General features: G+C 36.4%; 1 long non-coding RNA gene across 1 annotated transcript; it reads right to left on the minus strand.

Annotated features, from left to right (window-relative positions):
* Positions 1–923: 923 nt before the first annotated feature.
* LOC147340101 (uncharacterized) lies at positions 924–9806 on the minus strand. The gene is made up of 2 exons (XR_015159037.1): positions 9545–9806; positions 924–2086 (listed from the first exon to the last, which is right to left on the minus strand). It is a non-coding gene; the product is annotated as an uncharacterized LOC147340101 (long non-coding RNA).
* Between the last annotated feature and the right edge of the window lie 10398 nt (positions 9807–20204).

Below are 20204 nucleotides of genomic sequence, written 5' to 3' on the forward strand. Positions count from 1 at the left end.
GTTTTAATGCATTTGCAGCAATGCAAACAATAAACAAATGGAAAAGCAAAGGAAACATATCACTTAGAACCAGACGTCTGATTCAATTATCATGTAATCTGAAGAGTCGAAAGCCAATTTCACTAAATAAAGAAAAAGTGGATATGTAAATTTATAGCCTATGATTCTTTCACTGGAGAAGAGGTTGTTAATGTGATTATACATGTGAAGGTTACTACTCTCTCTAACATGAACTTGCAGTGTTTTCAGTGTTCAGAGAAAACTAAAAAAAAAAAAGACTGTTTTCTTTAATAAAATCAGTAGCACTTTAAATAAAGAAATAAACTGAAGAGGATTATAAGTTACACTTTCTGTCAAGGATTTAGAAGTTCCTCTAAATTGATCTTCAAGTATTTATGTTGTTATTGGTTAAGGGAAAAACAGGTAATGCTCGAAAAGTACAAAAGATTTTGAATATGTGAAGGTATTAGCAATACACATAAGATATACAATTAAGAAGATTCACGTATTTTGTTCTTAAATTGGTACTAAAGGGATCATGAAACTCCGGGGTCCAAGGAGATCAACTCTCCTCATTTTATAGATAAAGAAACTCAATTCAGAGAGATCACACGACCTTCACAAAACATACAACAGTCTGCAAAATAATCAAAAGGAGAACTCGGGTCTCTTGTTGAGTAATATGTTTGCCACTACAGTACCTCTCAGAAAAGAATCTGAAATGTCACACATTATTGTCATCTACAAAATAAAATATTGTGCCTTTAAACACAAACAAACTTATTTTAAAAACTGAGATTTTTCTCATTAGACAAAACGTATTCAATGCAGGAAAATATGAAAGTGAAAAGAAGAACCACCGAATTACCACTGTGATTTTGTTGTATTCTGTTTTAAAATTTTTTCCTTGAGTACATCTTCCCTTCGCCTTTTAAAATAAACTTTATTGAGGTAAATTTTATTTATTTTTAATATATATTTATTTTATTTTTATTATTAATTTGTTGTACTGGATCTTAGTTGCAGCTTGTGGGATCCTTGATCTTTGCTGCAGCATGTGGGATCCTTTTTTTTTTTTCCCATTTGTGGCACACAGGATCTTTAGTTTCAGCATGTGAAATCTAGTTCCTTGACCAGGGATCAAACCCAGTCCCCCTGCTTTGACAGCGTGGATCCTTAGACACTGGACCACTAGGGAACTCCCTTCTTGAGGTAAACTTTAGACACAATTTGTTGTTGTTCAGTTGCTCAGTCGTGTCCTACTCTTTGCGACCCCATGGACTGCAGCACCCCAGGCTTCCCTGTCCATCACCATCTCCCAGAGCTTGCTCAAATTCACGTCCATTGAGTCTGTGATGCCATCCAACCACCTTGTCCTCTGTCATCCCCTTCTCCTCCCGCCTTCAATCTTGCCAAGCATCAGGGTCTTTTCCAATGAGTCAATTCTTCGCATCAAGTGGCCAAAGTACTGGAGCTTCAGCTTCAGCATCAGTCCTTCCAATGAATATTCAGGACTGATTTCCCTTAGGATTGACTGGTTGGATCTCCTTGCAGTCCAAGGAACTCTCAAGAGTCTTCTCCAACACCACAGTTCAAAAACATCAATTAATTCTTCAGCGCTCAGCCTTCTTTATGGTCCAACTAACACATCCATACAAGAAAAACCATAGCTTTGACTATATGGACCTTTGTTGCAAAATAATGTCTCTGCTTTTTAATATGCTGTCTCAGTTTGTCATAGCTTTTCTTCCAAGGAGCAAGTGTCTTTTAATTTCATGGATGCAGTCACCATCTGCAGTGATTTTGGAGCCCAAGAAAATAAATTCTGTCACTGTTTCCATTGTTTCCCCATCTACATGCCATAAAGTGATGAGACCAGATGCTATAATTTTCATTTTTTGAATGTTGAGTTTTAAGCCAGATTTTTCGCTCTCCTCTTTCACCTTCATCAAGAGGCTCTTTAGTTACTCTTTGCTTTCTGCCATAAGGGTGGTGTCATCTGCATATCTGAGGTGATTGATATTTCTCCCTGTAATCTTGATTCCAGCTTGTGCTTCATCCAGCCCAGCATTTCACATGATGTACTCTGCATAGAAGTTAAATAAGCAGGGTGACAATATATTAGACACAATAGAATACACCAATTTTATGTGAAAGTGAAAGTGAAGTCCTATCTGACTCTATGCAATCCCTTGGACTGTAGCCTACCAGGCTCCTCTGTCCATGGGATTTTGTAAGCAAGAGTAGTGAAGTGGGTTGCCATTTCCTTCTGCACATGATCTTCCCAACCCAGGGATCAAACCCAGGTCTCCCACATTGTAGGCAGACACTTTACCATCTGGGCCACCAGGGAAGAACAATTTTATGTAAACAATGACATACATTTGGAAAAAATATGTATGCATGTAACCACCACTCATTCAAGATATAGAATATTTCCATTATACCAGAACAGTTCCTTGAGACTTTGCAGTCAATTCCCACTATTTCTGCCCCAGGCAATACTCATCTGCTTCCCATCTCCATATACTAGTTTTACCTATTCTCAAATTTCATTTCAATTAAATCATCCAATGTGAACTCTTTTATGTCTGAATTCTTTCACTCAGCAAAATGCTTTTGAGATTCATCCATATTGTTTGAATATTTCAGAAGATTTTTCCCTTTAATCACTGAGTAGTAGTCCACTGTAGGAGTGTCCCACACTCTATGCATTCACTGCTGATGAACATTTCAGTTATATCCAGCTAAGGGTTATTATAAACAAGATTATAAACATCCATATGCATGCATCTTTTTGTATGAACTGTTCCTCATCTGGGGTTTGTCTAATACTTCCTCATGGTTAGATTCCAGTTTACAGCCTTCAAAAGATATCACACCTTACCCATCTGTCTTATACTGATAATGTTAATTTTGATCACTCTGTCAAATATTTTCCAATGTTTTCAGTGAACAATTACTATTTTTTCTTCCTTTGAAACTCATATGTAGTCTACAAGGAGATACTTTAAAGTTATGAAGTTATCCTGCTACTCACCAAATTTCCCTCTAGATTTAACATCTATTAGTGATTCTTGACTGACCCAATTTTTATCATTATGGTTGTAAAATAATGACTTTCCAACTCTAGTATTCCCTTCACATTTACCAATCAGTCCTCAGAATTCTTCTGTAAGCAAGGGCTCTCCTACCCAACCCTATATCCATTCATTTATTTATCTATTTATTATGATTGTGGGCTTGTGAATTTCTGTGTTATCACTGATGCATTATGGTTTTAATTTATTTTGATGCTCAAATTGTCCTGGATTTGGCCAGTAGGAGCCATATCAAATTAGTTCCTACACCCTGTGAACTGTCTCTTCAATTATTTACTTTACTCTTTCTCATTTCAGACATAACAAGGTGCTCCACGCTTATTTTGTATCCACTGTACCTCATACCTGAAATCAAACATTTCTCCAAGGAGCCCTGACTCTTTTATGAGAAATGGTATTGGAGACCTAGATCTCGGTGCTGTGTGTGCTCTTTGCTCCTGGAGTGACTTTGCTCTTTGACCTTCTTATTGGGTAGAACTAGGAAAATATGCCTATATATACTCATATCTAAATATATATCCAAACATACATATGCCCCTGTGTACACATATGCATATAAAGCACATATGTAGCCCATCAGGCTCCTCTGTCCATGGGATTCTCCTGGCAAGAATACTGGAGTGGGTTACTTACTATGCCTTCTTCTAGGCAATCTTCCCAACCCAAAGATCGAACCTGTGTCTCTTACATCTCCTGCATTGGCAGGTGGGTTCTTTACCACTAGTGCCACCCGAAAAGCCCGGTTCCCTCTATACCTCACTACAATAAATAAATCTTTTAAAAAGAAATCAACATTTGTTTGAAATCTCCACTCCTTACAACCCTGCCCAAGACTCGGAATATATAGTCAAATGCCTCATTCCTAAGCCAATTCAGTTCCTCCTTCCTTCCTTCCTTGTTTCCTTTCTTTTCACTGTGGGTATGGTATTCATTTGAAATAAAATTAATTCATTTGTTTCCATTTGCTTTTACTTTTAGATTTTTTCTTCCTCATTTTTGGTGGTTTAATTTTATTTTTTTAATATATAAAACATTTACATACATTCAAAAGTAAAAACTTTCAGAAAGATACACTCAGAGAAGTGTCGTTCCCTACTATATCCTTTCCGTCCTTTCCTCCACTGTGTGTAATTAAATTATTGTTTACTGTATTTCTTTTTGGAAAGATAAGCAAACATATTATTATTTTTTTATTTATCCCTCTTTCACACATACAAATGATAGCATACATTTATACTATTTTACACTTTACCTTCTTTACTTAATGTCATCCCACTGATAATCACTCTATATCAGTTTACAGTGATCTTCCTCATTCTGTTTTACCTTTGCGTAGTACTCACTTGGGCACATGTAACATAGTTAATTCAAGCTCTCTCTCAGCTTGGTCACTGAAGGTAGCTTCTAATATTTTACAATTACACATAATGCTCTAATAAATAACTTCGATCATATGTATTTTCACATTGCTGGAGCCATAATATCAGAATAAATTCTGAGAAGTGGGACTACTAAATCAAAAGGTAAAAGTGCCTATGTAGTGTTAGTGTCTTTATACATCACCAAATTCTCCACCATTTGATGTTTAATCATTTTCGATTGTCACCAGCCTTGTATGAGGATATCTATTTCCCCCAGTCTCCACATGAAATTTATAAGAAAATTAAGATGATGCTGTTTTTGAAAGTTAAGATGATGATGTTTTTGAAAACATTATTTTCCAGTTTTCAAAAATCATACCATATCACAGGCACTTTCACATGTCATTAAAGCTCTTTGTAAGTATGATTGTATACAGTTGCATAATAGTCAATTAAACAATCAACTATACCATAATTTATCCACTATGGGACATTTAGATTGTTTCTAAATATTAATATTTTACATTAACTTACAATGAACATTTTAGTGTATAATTATTTGTGTGTATAATATATTACTAGAAGAGATTTCTAATTTTTCATTTAATATCCTCATTTTGCAAGATGAAGGACATTGAAGCTTGGACAGAAAGCAAAAAGCTTTGCTCACATGTTTGAGAAGTTTATGCATTCTATGAGACAACTTTAGCAGAAATATTGTGGTAAACCTAAACTATTTACACAAATCTATGGGCAGTAAAGTCTTTGTCAAATATAGTCATTAATGCAATATAGAAGAGTGGAAAATTTCGCTAGTGCACTGGGACGACCCAGAGGGATGGTATGGGGAGGGAGGAGGGAGGAGGGTTCAGGATGGGGAACACATGTATACCTGTGGTGGATTCATTTTGATATTTGGCAAAACTAATACAATTATGTAAAGTTTAAAAATAAAATAAAATTAAAAAAAAAAAGAATCAACTGAAGCAATCCCTGTGGCCTCCACAAATAATTCAAAGTGTCTTTTTTTTAATCCAAAAGTGCTGGGTTTAGTGAGCCTTAAGATTTTAATAAAGAGCTTCAGAATTATTGCCAAGTACTTCAAGTGCTCTCTGAGTGCACTTGCTGTTTGCAAGGATTTTCATTTCACAGATTACTTTGTGCAGTAATTTGAGAAACTTAATGCCTTCGTTTAAGCACCCAAAGCTATGATGCAATCTGCATTGAAAATTTGTGGCCTTGTATTCCCTTCCTACCTAAGCATAGGTCACTCTTTTGAGAAGTAAGTTGAATTTTATTTTAATAGAATTTGCCTTTTCTCTAGAAACAGCAAGCTTTGAGAGTAGAATGCCTGCTTCCATGAAAACTGCAACATATCTGTGGCCATTGGAGGTTTTCCCTGTAGACACAATCATCTTATAAGCTACAAAATACTGGCATTTACGCTGACAATATTGTGTCAGTCCTGTTCAACGACATGACTGTCCATCTCTTTGCTGCTGACACATCAGGCCTCTAGCCTGCCTTGGTGTCACGCTCAATAAGGCAGCCCTCATTTAAAAACTGCTGGTGTTTTCTGCCTCAAAACTTGCACTGCTGCCCAGCTACCACCTTTGCCTGGGATCTTTCTGGTCGTCAGCCCAGGTTTGTTTGACAAAGCACCTGCCAACTTTAGTTCAAGCTGCTTCACCAATTTCAGTCCAAATTGCATATTCCTTGGTATATGGCACTATCCACATCACATCATTGAACTATTTACATTTGGCCACATCTGGGCCAGGTCAGCAATATACATCAATTGCTCACTTCCATGAGATAGAGGAGCTCACATGTCAAACTGCAGATTTCATCCAGCTGGCAAAGAGATTCATAACCTCTGGCTCTAGAACATCAGAGCAGCTGTCCCAATTAATTCATAGGCTCAAATGTTTACTTGAAGAGGTTTTCTCAAGGTTTGATGCCCAAACCATATATTTTTAAGCCAAAGGGCCAGTTCAGTTCAGTTTAGTCACTCAATCGTGTCTGACTCTGCAACCCCATGAATCGCAGCACGCCAGGCCTCCCTGTCCATCACCAACTCCCAGAGTTTACCCAAACTCATGTCCATCAAGTCAGTGATGCCATCCAGCCATCTAATCCTCTGTTGTCCCCTTCTCCTCCTGCCCCCAATCCCTCCCAGCATCATGGTCTTTTCTAATGAGTCAGCTCTTCATATCAGGTGGCCAAAGTATTGGAGTTTCAGCTTCAGCATCAGTCCTTCCAATGAACACTCAGGACTGATCTCCTTTAGGATGGACTGGTTGGATCTCCTTGAAGTCCAAGGGACTCTTAAGAGTCTTCTCCAACACCACAGTTCAAAAGCATCAATTCTTCAGCACTCAGCTTTCTTCACAGTCCAACTCTCACATCCATACATGACTACTAGAAAAACCATAGCCTTGACTATATGGACCTTTGTTGACAAAGTAATGTCTCTGCTTTTGAATATGCTATCTAGGTTGGTCATAACTTTCCTTCCAAGGAGTAAGCATCTTTTAATTTCATGGCTGCAATCACCATCTGCAGTAATTTTGGAGCCCCCCAAAATAAAGTCTGACACTGTTTCCACTGTTTCCCCATCTATTGACTTGATCAGATGCCATGATCTTAGTTTTCTGAATGTTGAGCTTTAAGCCCACTTTTTCACTCTCCTCTTTCACTTTCACCAAGAGGCTTTTTAGTTCCTCTTCACTTTCTGCCATAAGGGTGGTATCAGCTGCATATCTGGGGTTATTGATATTTCTCCTGGCATCTTGATTCCAGCTTGTGCTTCTTCCAGCCCAGCATTTCACATGATGTACTCTGCATATAAGTTAAATAAGCAGGGTGACAATATACAGCCTTGACATACTCCTTTACCTATTTGGAACCAGTCTGTTGTTCCATGTCCAGTTCTAACTGTTGCTTCCTGCTCTGCATACAGGTTTCTCAAGAGGCAAGTCAGGTGGTCTGGTATTCCCATCTCTTTCAGAATTTTCCACAGTTTATTGTGATCCACACAGTCAAAGGCTTTGGCATAGTCAATAAAGCAGAAATAGATGTTAGTGTGCCTTTACCACCAAGACAGAGAACACATTCCTATCTCCCCAGATCCCCAACCACCTTCCTCAATCACAGACACACAAACACTTTCAGTTGTGCTGTAATTTAATTACACTCATATAATTTGCTAATGGGGGCTTCCCAGGTGGTGCTAGTGGTAAAGAATCCACCTGCCAATGAAGGAGATATAAGAGACTTGGGTTCAATCCCTTGGTCAGGAAGATCTTCTAGAGGAGAAAATGGCAACCCACTCCTGAATTCTTGCCTGAAAATTTCCATGGACAGAGGAATCTGGCAGACTATTGTCCATGGGGTTGCAAAGAGTCACATATGACTGAGAGTCTGAGCAAAATTTGTTAATATGTCCTTCTCCCAGACTAAACTGTGAACTCCTCATAAATGAAAAATGAATCTTATGCATGTTTGTGCCTTGCCCCCTTGGTCTAGCACACGACCTAGAAAAAAGTGGTTTTCTAATTACTCTCTATAAATGATTAAAGTCACATTTGTGTAAATTCCTTTGAAACTTTTGTCACCAAAGTCAAACAGGTGTTCAATAATTATTTACAAGGTAAAAGAGTTTTTCAAAGAGTAAAGCAGGAGGAAGACAAATATCAGCAAATCCTGAAGCTCCTTTCAGCAGGACTTCAACCTAATAGCAAATAATCACATCCCTTCTGGTGATGTTTATGAACTAGAGAATGGTTCCAATTGGTCAGTTTCATGCAGGTCTGAATATACACATTTTGATTGAATTTGCTCAAAAGAAGATAGCTGCACTGTCAATCATATTTATTAGTTGATCTTAAGAATTCATGCATTTAATTGTTCTAGAATTAGAGATAAACCTTGGAATTATGACTGTGAGAAATGGCTAAGAGTTTCATTGGGGATGACAGAAGGCAATGCTGAGCAAGAAGGAGGTTTGAAATCCTGCATTAATTCTAGAGTTCATCAACCCATGACTATGGAAATCTCGATATATTTGAATTGCAACAATTTATAAAAACTCTTAAATACTTTTTGTCCTTCTGTTTTCTCCTTCAATATAAGCCTACAAAATTATAAGGTACTTAAGTGTTGGGACCATGTCTCTGAATCTTTAATAACAAACACACTCTCATAGTAGGTGTCCAAAACTATATTATTGATTGTTTTATATGTGAGTTGGAGAAAGATGCATAAAAATGTCTAAGCATGCTAGAATTCTATTTATTTATTTTTTGGCTGCACCACTCAGCTTCCAGGATCTTAGATCCCTGACCAGGGGTTGAGCCCAGGCCTTCACCAGTGAACGTGGTGAAAGCACAGAGTCCTTGGGCCACCAGGGAACTATCTAGAATTCTTCATATAGCCATGATGGAGTAACTGGTATTAGACTTACCCTCTTATCATGAAGTACTATGAGTAAGTGTGTCACTTAGTCATGTCTTACTCTTTGTGACCCCGTGGACTGTAGCCCACCAGGCTCCTTTGTCCAGAGAATTCTCCAGGCAAGAATACTGGAGTGGGTAGCTATTCCCTTCTCCAGTGGATCTTCCCAACCCACGGATCAAACCCAGGTCTCCCACATTGCAGATGGATTCTTTACTATCTGAGCCACCAGGAAAGCCCGAGAATACTGGAGTGGGTAGCCTGTCCCTTCTCCAGGGGATCTTCCCAACCCAGGAATCAAACTGAGGTCTCCTGCATTGCAGGCAGATTCTTTACCAGCTGAGCTACCAGGGAAACCCTGCATTGCAGGAGGATTCTCTACCATCTGAACAACGAGGGAAGCCCTTTGAAGTACTATAACATTTGGCAAATTATTTGTGGCATGTGTCCAAGCATTGAATAATAGGTAGCTCAAAACTTTGATACTTAAGAGAAGGAAAACACTTGGGGTGAGCCACTTTTCAATCTGACTTTCTATATAGGGGCACTTTTCAAGATGCTGAACGGGGAGGTGGGGCCCAAGTGAACTAACAGGGGAGAAACAGTATAAAGTGATTGATCTCTTACCAGAAACAATGACTGCTATAACATTATAGAACATCTTTAAAATGCTGTAAGAAAAAGAGAAGGAAAAAAATTTTAATTCAGAATTCTACATCCATTGAAAATATCCTTCAAAAAAGAGGGTGATAAAAGAAAACATAAGAAAAATATTTGTGACCATGGCTCAGATACAACACCAAAAGCATGATATAAAAAAGAGATAACTGATAAATTGAACTTCATTAAAATTAGGAATGTTTGCTCTTAAAAAAAAAAAAAAAAAACACTGTTAAGAGAATAAAATGACAAACCAAAGACTAGGAAAAATATATGCAAGTCACATACCTGAGAAAAACTTATATTTAGCATATATTAATCAAAATAAATAACATAAAAACATCTTTGAACAAGCACTTCACCAAAGAAGATATACAGATGGCAAATTAGTAGATGAAATGATGCTCAATATCATTAATCATTAGGGACTAATCCAAATTAAAATTACAGTGATATATCACTACTGATCTCTTATCAATACAGTGACAAAAATACTCTAAGTTCTAGCAGTGATGTGAACCAACTGGAAATACATTGCTAGTATAAATGTTAAATGGTACAGCCATTTTGTAAAATAGTGTGATGGTTTCTTATAAAGTTAAATGTACAGATTTACACAAGTGAAATGAAAATGTATGTTCATGCAAAAATCTGTTCATATTTGTCTATAGTGGCTTTTATGCATGATCAACAAAATTTGAAACAAGACAAATGTTTCTCAAATGTGAAGTGGATAGACAAATTTTGGTATATTCACAGCATTAATAAATACTATATAGCATCAGTTCAGTTCAATTCAGTTCAGTCGCTCAGTCGTGTCCGACTCTTTGCGACCCCATGAATCACAGCACGCCAGGCCTCCCTGTCCATCACCAACTCCCGGAGTTCACTGAGACTCACGTCCATCGAGTCAGTGATGCCATCCAGCCATCTCATCCTCTGTCGTCCCCTTCTCCTCCTGCCCCCAATCCCTCCCAGCATCACAGTCTTTTCCAATGAGTCAACTCTTCGCATGAGGTGGCCAAAGTACTGGAGTTTCAGCTTCAGCATCATTTCCTCCAAAGAAATCCCAGGGCTGATCTCCTTCAGAATGGACTGGTAGCATAAAAAAGAATGAATTATTTTTTAATTTAATTTTTATTTTGTATTGGAGTATAATTGATTTACAATGCTGTGATTTACAATGCTGTGTTAGTTTCAGGTGTGCAGCATAGTGATTCAGTTATACATATATATAATATATATATATATATATATATATTCTCTTTCAGATTCTTTTCCCATACAAGTTATTACAGAATATTGAGTAGAGTTCCCTGTGATATGCAGTAGGTCCTTGTTGATTATCTATTTTATATATTCAATAGTGTGTACATGATAATCCCAACCTCATAACTTATCCCTCCCCCCACCTTCCCTCTTCTGTAAGTAAAAGTTTGTTTTCGATGTCTGTGAGTCTGTTTCTGTTTTGTAAATAAGTTCATTTGTATTATTTCTTTTTAGATTCCATATTTAAGGGATATCATATGATATTTATCTTATTTCCCTTTCTCTGTCTGACATTTCACTCAGTATGACAATCTCTATGTCCATTCATGTTGTTATAAATGGCATTATTCCATTCTTTGTACTGCATGAATAATATTCTATTGTATATATAGACCACATCTTCTTTATACATTCCTCTGTCAATGGACATTTAGATTGCTTCCAAGTCTTGGCTATTGTAAACAGTGCTGCAGTGAACACGAGTTCATGTATCCTTACCAGTTATGTATTTCTCTGGATATATGCCCCCGAGTGAGATTGTTGGATCATATGGCAATTCTGTTTTTAGTTTTTTAAGGAAAATCCATGCTGTTATCCATAGTGGCTGTACCAATTTCCATTCCCACCAATACTGTAGGAAGTTTCCCTTTTCTGAACACCCTCTTCAGCATTTATTGTTTGTAGACTTTTGGATGATAGCCATTCTGACCAGGGTGCGGTGACACATCATTGTAGTTCTGATTTGCATTTCTCCAGTAATTAGCGATGTTGAGCATCTTTTCATGTGCTTTTTGGCCATCTGTATGTCTTCTTTGGAGAAATGTCTATTTAGATCTTTAAAATACTAACAGTATTCAAGTAATACACAGAAAAAAAGTACATGAGGACAAAAGAAACAAAGTATGGTACAAATAGAAAACAACTTATAAATCAACTATACTCCAATATAAAGTAAAAAATTAGAAATTTAAAAAAATCACTTACACAAAAAGAAATAATATAGAAAACAAATAGATTAGAAGGCAGATTAAAGTTAAACCATACCAAAAACTGTCATTTCTTTAGGAAGACATCACAGTTTTAAAAGTGAATGTACCTAATAATAGAGCTACAAAATAGATGAAGTAAAAACTAATAGAACTAAAATCAGCCACAGTTATAGTTGGTGATTTCCTTACCCCTCTCTCAATAATTGATAAAGCAAGTAGACCAAAAATTCATAAGACTGCAGAACATTTAATCAACATTAGCAACCAGTTCAACCTTATTGATATTTCTAAATCACCTCAATAATCACTGAGCGCACTATGCAAAGGCACACGAAATTTCCATCAGGATAGACCATATGCTGGGCAATAAATATGTACCAATTAATCTGAAAAGAGTAAGCACTCACAGAGCACATTCTCTGAACATAACAAAATTAAATTAGAAGTCAATAATAGTAAAATATTTAGAAGATGCCCCAAACTTTAGAAATTAATCAACAGTCTTTGAAATAATCCATGGGTCAAAGAACACATCACAAAAAAAAAAAAAACTAGAAAATACGCCAAACTGAATTGAAATGAAAACATAGCATGTCAAAGTTGGTGGGATGCTACTAAAGCAGTACTTAGGGGGAGATTTATACCTTTGTATGGTTATTTTAGAAGTAAGTAAGATTGAAAATCAGTGACTAATTTTCCACCTTAAAGGCCTTAGGTTTCCTAATTTCAAGGTTTTCTATGCTACAGTAATTGAGATATTATGATATTATAAATAGGCATATACCTCAAATGAACAGAATACATCACCCAGAAAAAGATTCACACATAAAATCAATTGATTTTCAGGAAAGAATTCAACACAGTTCAAAAGAGAAAGGAAAAGTATCTTCAACAAAGTAGGCTGGATAAACTTAATAAACATGGAAAAAATTAACCTGACTTCTTGCTTAATGGTACACAAAAATTAATTGGAGAAGGACTAAGATCTAAATATAAAAATTAAAACTATAAAATTTTTTAAAAGAAAACATTGCAGAATCCTTGTAAATATGAAGTCAGCAAATATTTCTTAGCACACCACAGAAATAATATTTAACTTAAGAAAAATGATAAATTAGACTTCAAAATTTTTAAAATTCTGTTTTTTAATAATTGTCTTTATCAAAATAAAAATGAAGTTCACAAAGAAGTTGAAAATATCAACAACACACATTCTTGACAGAGGACCTATGTCCATAATATATAAAGATCTCTCTATAATAACACATATACTGCTATATTTAAAATACAAAACCAACAAAGACCTACTCTAGAGCACAGGGGACTCTGCTCAATATTCTGTAATGACCTAACTGAGAAAGGAATTTGAGAAAGAACAGGTACATGTGAATCACTTTACTGTACACCTGAAACTAACACAACATTGTTAAACAACTATATTCCACTATAGAATAAAAATTAAAATAAAAAAACATGACTAATAAAAATGGACAAAGTACTTGAACACATATTACATGAAAGAGGATCTGTAGATTCTCAATAAGTATATGTAAGGATTCTCAATATCATTAGGCATCAGGGAAATGAAAATTAAAACCACACAGTGTGGGAAACTAGTTGGCAATTTCCTAGATATTTAAGTATACATCACCCTTATGATCCAGCAATTTCACTCTTTGGTATTTATAAGAATTTTTGTCCAAATACGTGTATGAGAATGTTTGTAGTTTAGTCATAATGGCAAAAACCTGGAAATAACTCAAAATCTATCAACAAAATAGTATATTGTGGTATATTCATGTAATGGAATAATGTCTACCAGTAATGTTAAAACACACACCAACATGTATGAATCTCATAGAAATAATGTTGACTGAAAGATGACCAACACAAAACACTACCTATTATATGATTCCATTTAGAGGAAGTTCTAGAATATACAAACTTAACCCGTGCTGACAGAAATCAGAACAGTGATTGCTTATCTGGGGGTCAGATATGACTGGAATAAGGCAACACCAGCATCTTTCGATTTCTTCCTGAGTGGCTATAGATTGCACTTGCTTATATGTATGTGTGTGTATACAATCAAATATCATTGAATTGTACACTTAGAATAATGCTTATCTCACTGTATGTAAATTTAACTTCAGTAATTAAAAAAAGTTCCAAGTTAATTATTGGAGAAAAGATATATAAGTTGAATAATAGAAGGAGAAATTTGCCCAGTGTGCAATATTGTTTTTCCTTTTCTGATCTAGTTTGTTTGACCTACAAATATTTTATGATATATACTTGTGAAACCTCAGTGAAAACAAACTTCTGTTCTGTTACTTTATTGTTAAAAGTTATTCAAGTTCACCGAAGCACATCTTTTGATTCCACAGTCAATGTTAGCTTTTAAATACTTGTACATAAACCATATAACTACTATTATTCCTGCAAATTGAAGTTACTGCTTTTTGGGGGCAGGGGAAGATTTTTTAATTTACTTTAATCAGGGAGAATAAACCATTCAGGTTACTGAATAATGCTCCCTAAGATACCTTGTAATCTGCAGTGTTGAATAAAAATCAGAGAAAAATCCTTGAACTATGTTAGGGATTTGGGTAAAATGAATTCAAACTTTTAAGTTACTTGGAGAGGGAATTTTCTGGTGGTCCAGTGGTTAGGACTTGGCGCTTTCACTGCTATCACCTGGATTCAATTTCTGGACAGAGAACTAAGATCTCACAAACCATGTGGCATAGCCAAAATAATAAAAATAATAATAATAAAACTACTTGTAGCATTAGCCCACACCTCTACATTTAACATCTCTTGAAGAAGATATGATCATTTGCAAATGTGCTATTTCTGGAGGAAACACCAAATATTAACAACTATTTGCAGTACTTAGAGACAGCTGATCAGAGGATTCTGACACAAATTATATGACTAGGCATGACATCAGTAATTCAGCATGGCAAGTTGCTGAAAACGTAAAGGAGATACTCTGTTTTTGTCCTGATTAGAATGCCATTATTTATCTGTTCTAGCTAATCTCAACAAGGAAAGGTACGGGGAAATTTAGGTGTCTGCAGCTTTCAGAAATTGGTTCATCTGTTTCTAAGCTAAGTGAATTATTTATCCATGACTCAGCACATCACTGGTGTTTGAAGGCATACTGCACAAATTTAAAAGTAGATTGTATTTTATTTCTGCAGCCAGGAAACAAATCTAATTAAACAGTTTTTGAAAGATTTTTATTTCTGAAAGTTAAAAATAATTTCTTCAGTATAAAAATTCAGTGTCTTCATTTTATGAACCACTTTGTACTTAGACTCCAATGTATTTTCAGTACTCATCTCTTCAAGTGCTAAATGACATGAACTACTATTAAATGCCCATGTGGTGTAGATAAAAATCTCCAAGATATTATTATTATTTTAAATTTTGGGCGCACCACGCAGCTTTCAGGATCTTGCCGACCAGGGATTGAACTTAGGCCATGGCAGAGAAAGTGCTGAGGCCTAACCACCTAACCACTCAGGACCACCAGGGAACGCCCTTGAAAATAATAGAAAATAGAATGGAAAGCAGTTGAAGCCATACTTTCTCTTTCCTAACAGAACCTCAATTTTGTTTAGGCATCTACTTTATTTCTAGCTCCAGAAGGAGTTCCTATTTGGCAATGGAATAAGAGCAAAGCATTTCTCTTGCTCCACATAGTGGCACAATGGTAAAAAATCCACCTGCCAATGCAGGAGACACAAGAGAGGCAGATTCAAACCCTGGGTCGGGAAGATCCCCTGGAGAAGGAAATGGGAACCCACTCCAGTATTCTTGCCTGGAAAACGCCATGGACAAAGGGGTCTGGTGGGCTACAGTCCATGGAGTCAGACATGACTGAGAGATTGAGCACATACACATACACATATAGCCATGTGACCTACGTTGGACTTATCAGAATAAATGTTATTCCACGTTTCGTGGAAAAATTACTTTCTTTTATTTTAGTAAACAAGAAAGTAATCACCCTTAGTTGCCATTGGCGTTCTCTTGAAAAGAGGTTGTTGTTAAGGAGAGCAAACTAGTGAGAGAGATATTTTACTGAATCATTAAATCACTGATGTTTCAGTACTTGACTCTGTACTACCTCTAGTCTTCCTGGTATGCAAGGAAAAGCGTTTCCTTGTTGTTTAGGAAAGTTTAGTTTTTCTTACCTCCCTCCCTGCCAAAAAAAATTCTTCTAAGCAATTTGGAAGCATCATTTCATTATCTGTACTTAGGCCTTGACTCATAGTAAAATACTCTGTCATTCCACTGAGTTTCAGGCTAAAATAAGATATGCATAGTTCACGCTTCTTGTCTACATACAAGCAACAGAAAATAAGTGAATATGTTTTGTTTTATATGCTGTAATCCAACTCTGAAGTAGTTTATCAAACCATCTCCAAGAATATCAGAAAATAGCATTTTTGGTAGCTGAAAGACTCTAAAATCCTCTAAATTATGGAAAACTTTAGGACTTTAAAAAAGCCTCAAATATTAAAATCTCTCACAAGATCCACAGAAGCAAACAACTATGGATTGAATCCAAGAGGATTGGACTGAAGGATAACAATTTTAGAATGTTGAGATTCAAGGAGAAGTAATTCCTATCATATCTACCATGTGGTTTTTGAATGGTCATAGAAAACAATGGCTTTATTGAAGTTTTCTGTGCTGTTAGGAAATTGTGATTAAATTCCATTGTGGAGCATGAGATACTGATGAAAAAAATAATGGATATTATTTTTCTCAAATGTGAGAAGTAGGAAAAATATGACCTGTGCTTAAAATATCATCAATACAGAGATAATTTTACAATGCGAACTTAACCCTCCAAGTTAGGAAGATGAAAATCAGTCATTGCTAAATAGAAAGGGATTTACACTACTACAAGATAAACAGAAGAAAAGAAAATGGGAAAGAAACAAAATCCTGAAGGAAAAAAAAAGAATCTTTATGATCCAGGTAGCAAATATCAAGATTATTAAAGCCATTAAAAGGGTTCCAGTACAAGATGGAGACATAGAAGTCTCCTGAACTCTCCTCCTCTCATGGATATTGGACATACTCATCTAAGCTACACACCAAGGAATTCTCTCTGCAAGAGATCTTGAAAATAGCTGAGCAACACCTGCTGCCGCTGCTGCTGCTGCTAAGTCGCTTCAGTAGTGTCCCACCCTATGCGACCCCATAGACAGCAGTCCACCAGGCTCCCCAGTCCCTGGGATTCTCTAGGCAAGAACACTGGAGTGGGTTACCATTTCCTTCTCACACACTGGTAAATGATAAAATACCCATATCACCCACACTGAAATGTATAGTAAAGGCTGAGACACTCTTGCACAATAAACCCCACCCCCTAGCACAAAGCCACATAATCTGGAAGGAACTTTCAGCTCCCAGCATCTCCCTGGGGAGTGAAGAGTGTGGCTCCCACATCTAGTGCCCCAACTTCTGAGACTCCCAACTGTGCAACAGGCCCCCGAAACATCTAACCCTGAACCTGTAGGGCTTGCATCCACAAGACCCAAGAGACTATAGCTAAAAAGAAACATTTCTTGACAGGCTTTTGTAAACTTGCCATTGCTTTTTCCCAGGGTTCAGCACAGACGGAGCAGGCAATTAAAAAAAAAAAAATCAATTTCCCAATCTTTCCCTGAGAGAAACCTATTTGTGTACTTTAATAACTGCCCTCTGAGGATCAGGCTTATAATTTAACACACATCTAGAGGCTGACTACAGTCCTCCCTGTTGATCAGGAAGGCCAGAGACATCACCTTTGCCTTCTCACTTGAGTTGATACCCACTGGAAGGAGCTTGTATACAAATGTGGTGCACCAGCTTTTGTGGCTGCTAATGAAGACTCGGGCCCCTGGGTCACCTATCACTGATACCCATTAGGACTTGCATTCAGGTCTCCCACACAGAACTGTAGCAGACAAAAAATTAATGGGTGCAAGAGTACCCCCTCCCACAGCTGTTCACCTGAGCCTGGCACAGAGGGAGTAGGCAAAAAAGGCTGTTTGCCAGTTTCTCCTTGGACTTTATGATAGAGAAATCTGACAAATACTAGCTCAGGCAGGTGTGCAAAATTACCCTCAACAGTGATAAGTCTTTGTTAATAGTATGTACCCTGGATATGAGGTGATGAAAGTTGGAACCATCCCTGTGGTCATCCTTTCAAAACTAAATAACCCTAGCCCTGTCATGAGAAAAACACAAGATAAACCCCAATTGAGAAAAATTCGATGAGATACCTGATTTCTCCTCATACTGTCAGGATCATTGAAAACTAGGAAAATATGAGAAATTCTAACAGACATAAGGAGCCTAAGGAGACATGATGACTAAATGTAACATGGTACCCTGAATGTGCTCCTGAAACAGAAAAAGGACATTAACAAAAGTCTGAGGGAATTTGAATAAGCTATGGACATTAGTTAATAATAATGTATCAATATTAGATCATTAATTATAATAAATGTTTTATATTAATGTAAGATTTTTAATAATAAAGGAAACAGTTTGTGGTATATGGAAACTCTGCTGTCTTTACAGATTTTTATAGATCTAAACCTATTCTAAAATAAGTTTATTCAAAAATCAGTGAGAGTAGTAGAAAAAAGAAAGAAGAAAATAAGACAGAAGAAATAAATGAAAAGAAAATAGGACAGGGGAGAAAGACTGTGTACTGACACCCCCACAAGAATGTATTTAAGTACTACAAAAAGTGTGCTGTGCCCTTTTAAAAACATTTCAAACATTTGCATTTAAATAACTTTAGGTATCAAAAACCAGGATACCTTTTTTTTTTTTTTTTTTTTTTTGAGTTCAACCTTGAAATCATGGATTCATTCATTCATTAGCTGTTTTCTTCACTTCTTTGGTCACATTTATGTCCCTCTGACACCCAAATTCTTAAAACCCTTAAAAGTCCTATTGAAGAATTCCTTTGCTTTCTTCTGCCTTCCAGTTCTATTTTAAAACTCTCCGTAGCACAATGATCATTCTCCCATTTTTTCTGCATTCTTTGCCTTCACCCATTATCTTCTCTTCAATCCAGAAATAACCAACTATTTTCCTGCAGTCCAAGTCTATCTTAAGACTTAGTCCTCATCGTGCTTCAAAATGCATTGAATATAATGCTACTAAGCAATTCCATTTGCGATCCCATGGACTATACAATCCATGGAATTTTCCAGGCCAGAATACTGGAGTGGGTAGCCTTTCCCTTCCCCAGGGGATCTTCCTAACCCAGGAATCGAACCCAGGTCTCCTGCTTTGCAGGTGGATTCTTTACCAGCTGAGCTACCAGGGAAGTCCAGGAATACTGGAGTGGGTAGCCTATCCCTTCTCCAGCACATCTTCAAATCCGGGTCCCCTGCATTGTAAGTGGATTCTTTACCAACTGAGCTTTCATGGAAGCCCAAAACTTAGTCCTCATTGTGCTTCAAAAGGAATTGAATATACTACTACTAAACAATTCAAAGTAACAAACTAGTGACAAATGTAACAAAATGGATGAATCTCACCACCAGTATATTGAGCAAAAAGAGCCAAATCCAAATTGGCTGTGTCATTCCATTTATATTAAGTTCTTGAAAAGGCCAGTTTAAGTTATGGTGATTAGAATCAAAGCCACTGTTCCTTCCAAGGGAGGGGAATTGACTGAAACTGAAAATAAGACAACTTTTTAGGGGGTAATGGAAACATTCTATAACTTGTTTGGGATAAAAGTTATATAACTGTATACACTTATCAAAATTTATTAAGTTACATATTTTAAATATATATAATTTATATAAATTGCATGTTATAAATTTGAGGGAATGAGGACTCAAAAACTAACAAAAGTTATTATAAATTAATGGTTAAGTGATTTTTTAAAAATAGCAGCCCACATTTTCAATTTAGAAATCTGTGATTCTGACTTTTTATTGAAAATCGGAAAACCTAGAAACATTGTGCCCACCTTCACACATAAGCCTAGACTCCATGACTCTGGTCTTAATCCCTTTCATTCATTTATGGCTTTTTTGTTGTTGTTAGGTCCTTTGGTCTAAATTCTAGTCCTTACTCCCAATGTGACTATTGTCCTTATATTCAAACAAACTGACAGTCTCCTAAGATTACACATACATACCGTAACATATTCACAATCACATGGAAATGAGAGACCCCAAAGTCTACCTGACAAAATATGCCATGGACCTAAGCAAAGTCACGTCCTTACCACTGACCCAGAGACACTGGAACTAGGTGCCTTTTATAAAGGTGCAAAGATGTAATAAAATAATAAAAAATACACATGGCCTGTGCATAATGAAGACACTACT

Source organism: Bos grunniens, chromosome X (assembly GCF_055505025.1).
Source record: "Bos grunniens cultivar Pamir isolate PY7600 chromosome X, Bosgru_T2T1.0, whole genome shotgun sequence".
NCBI lineage: Eukaryota > Metazoa > Chordata > Mammalia > Artiodactyla > Bovidae > Bos > Bos grunniens.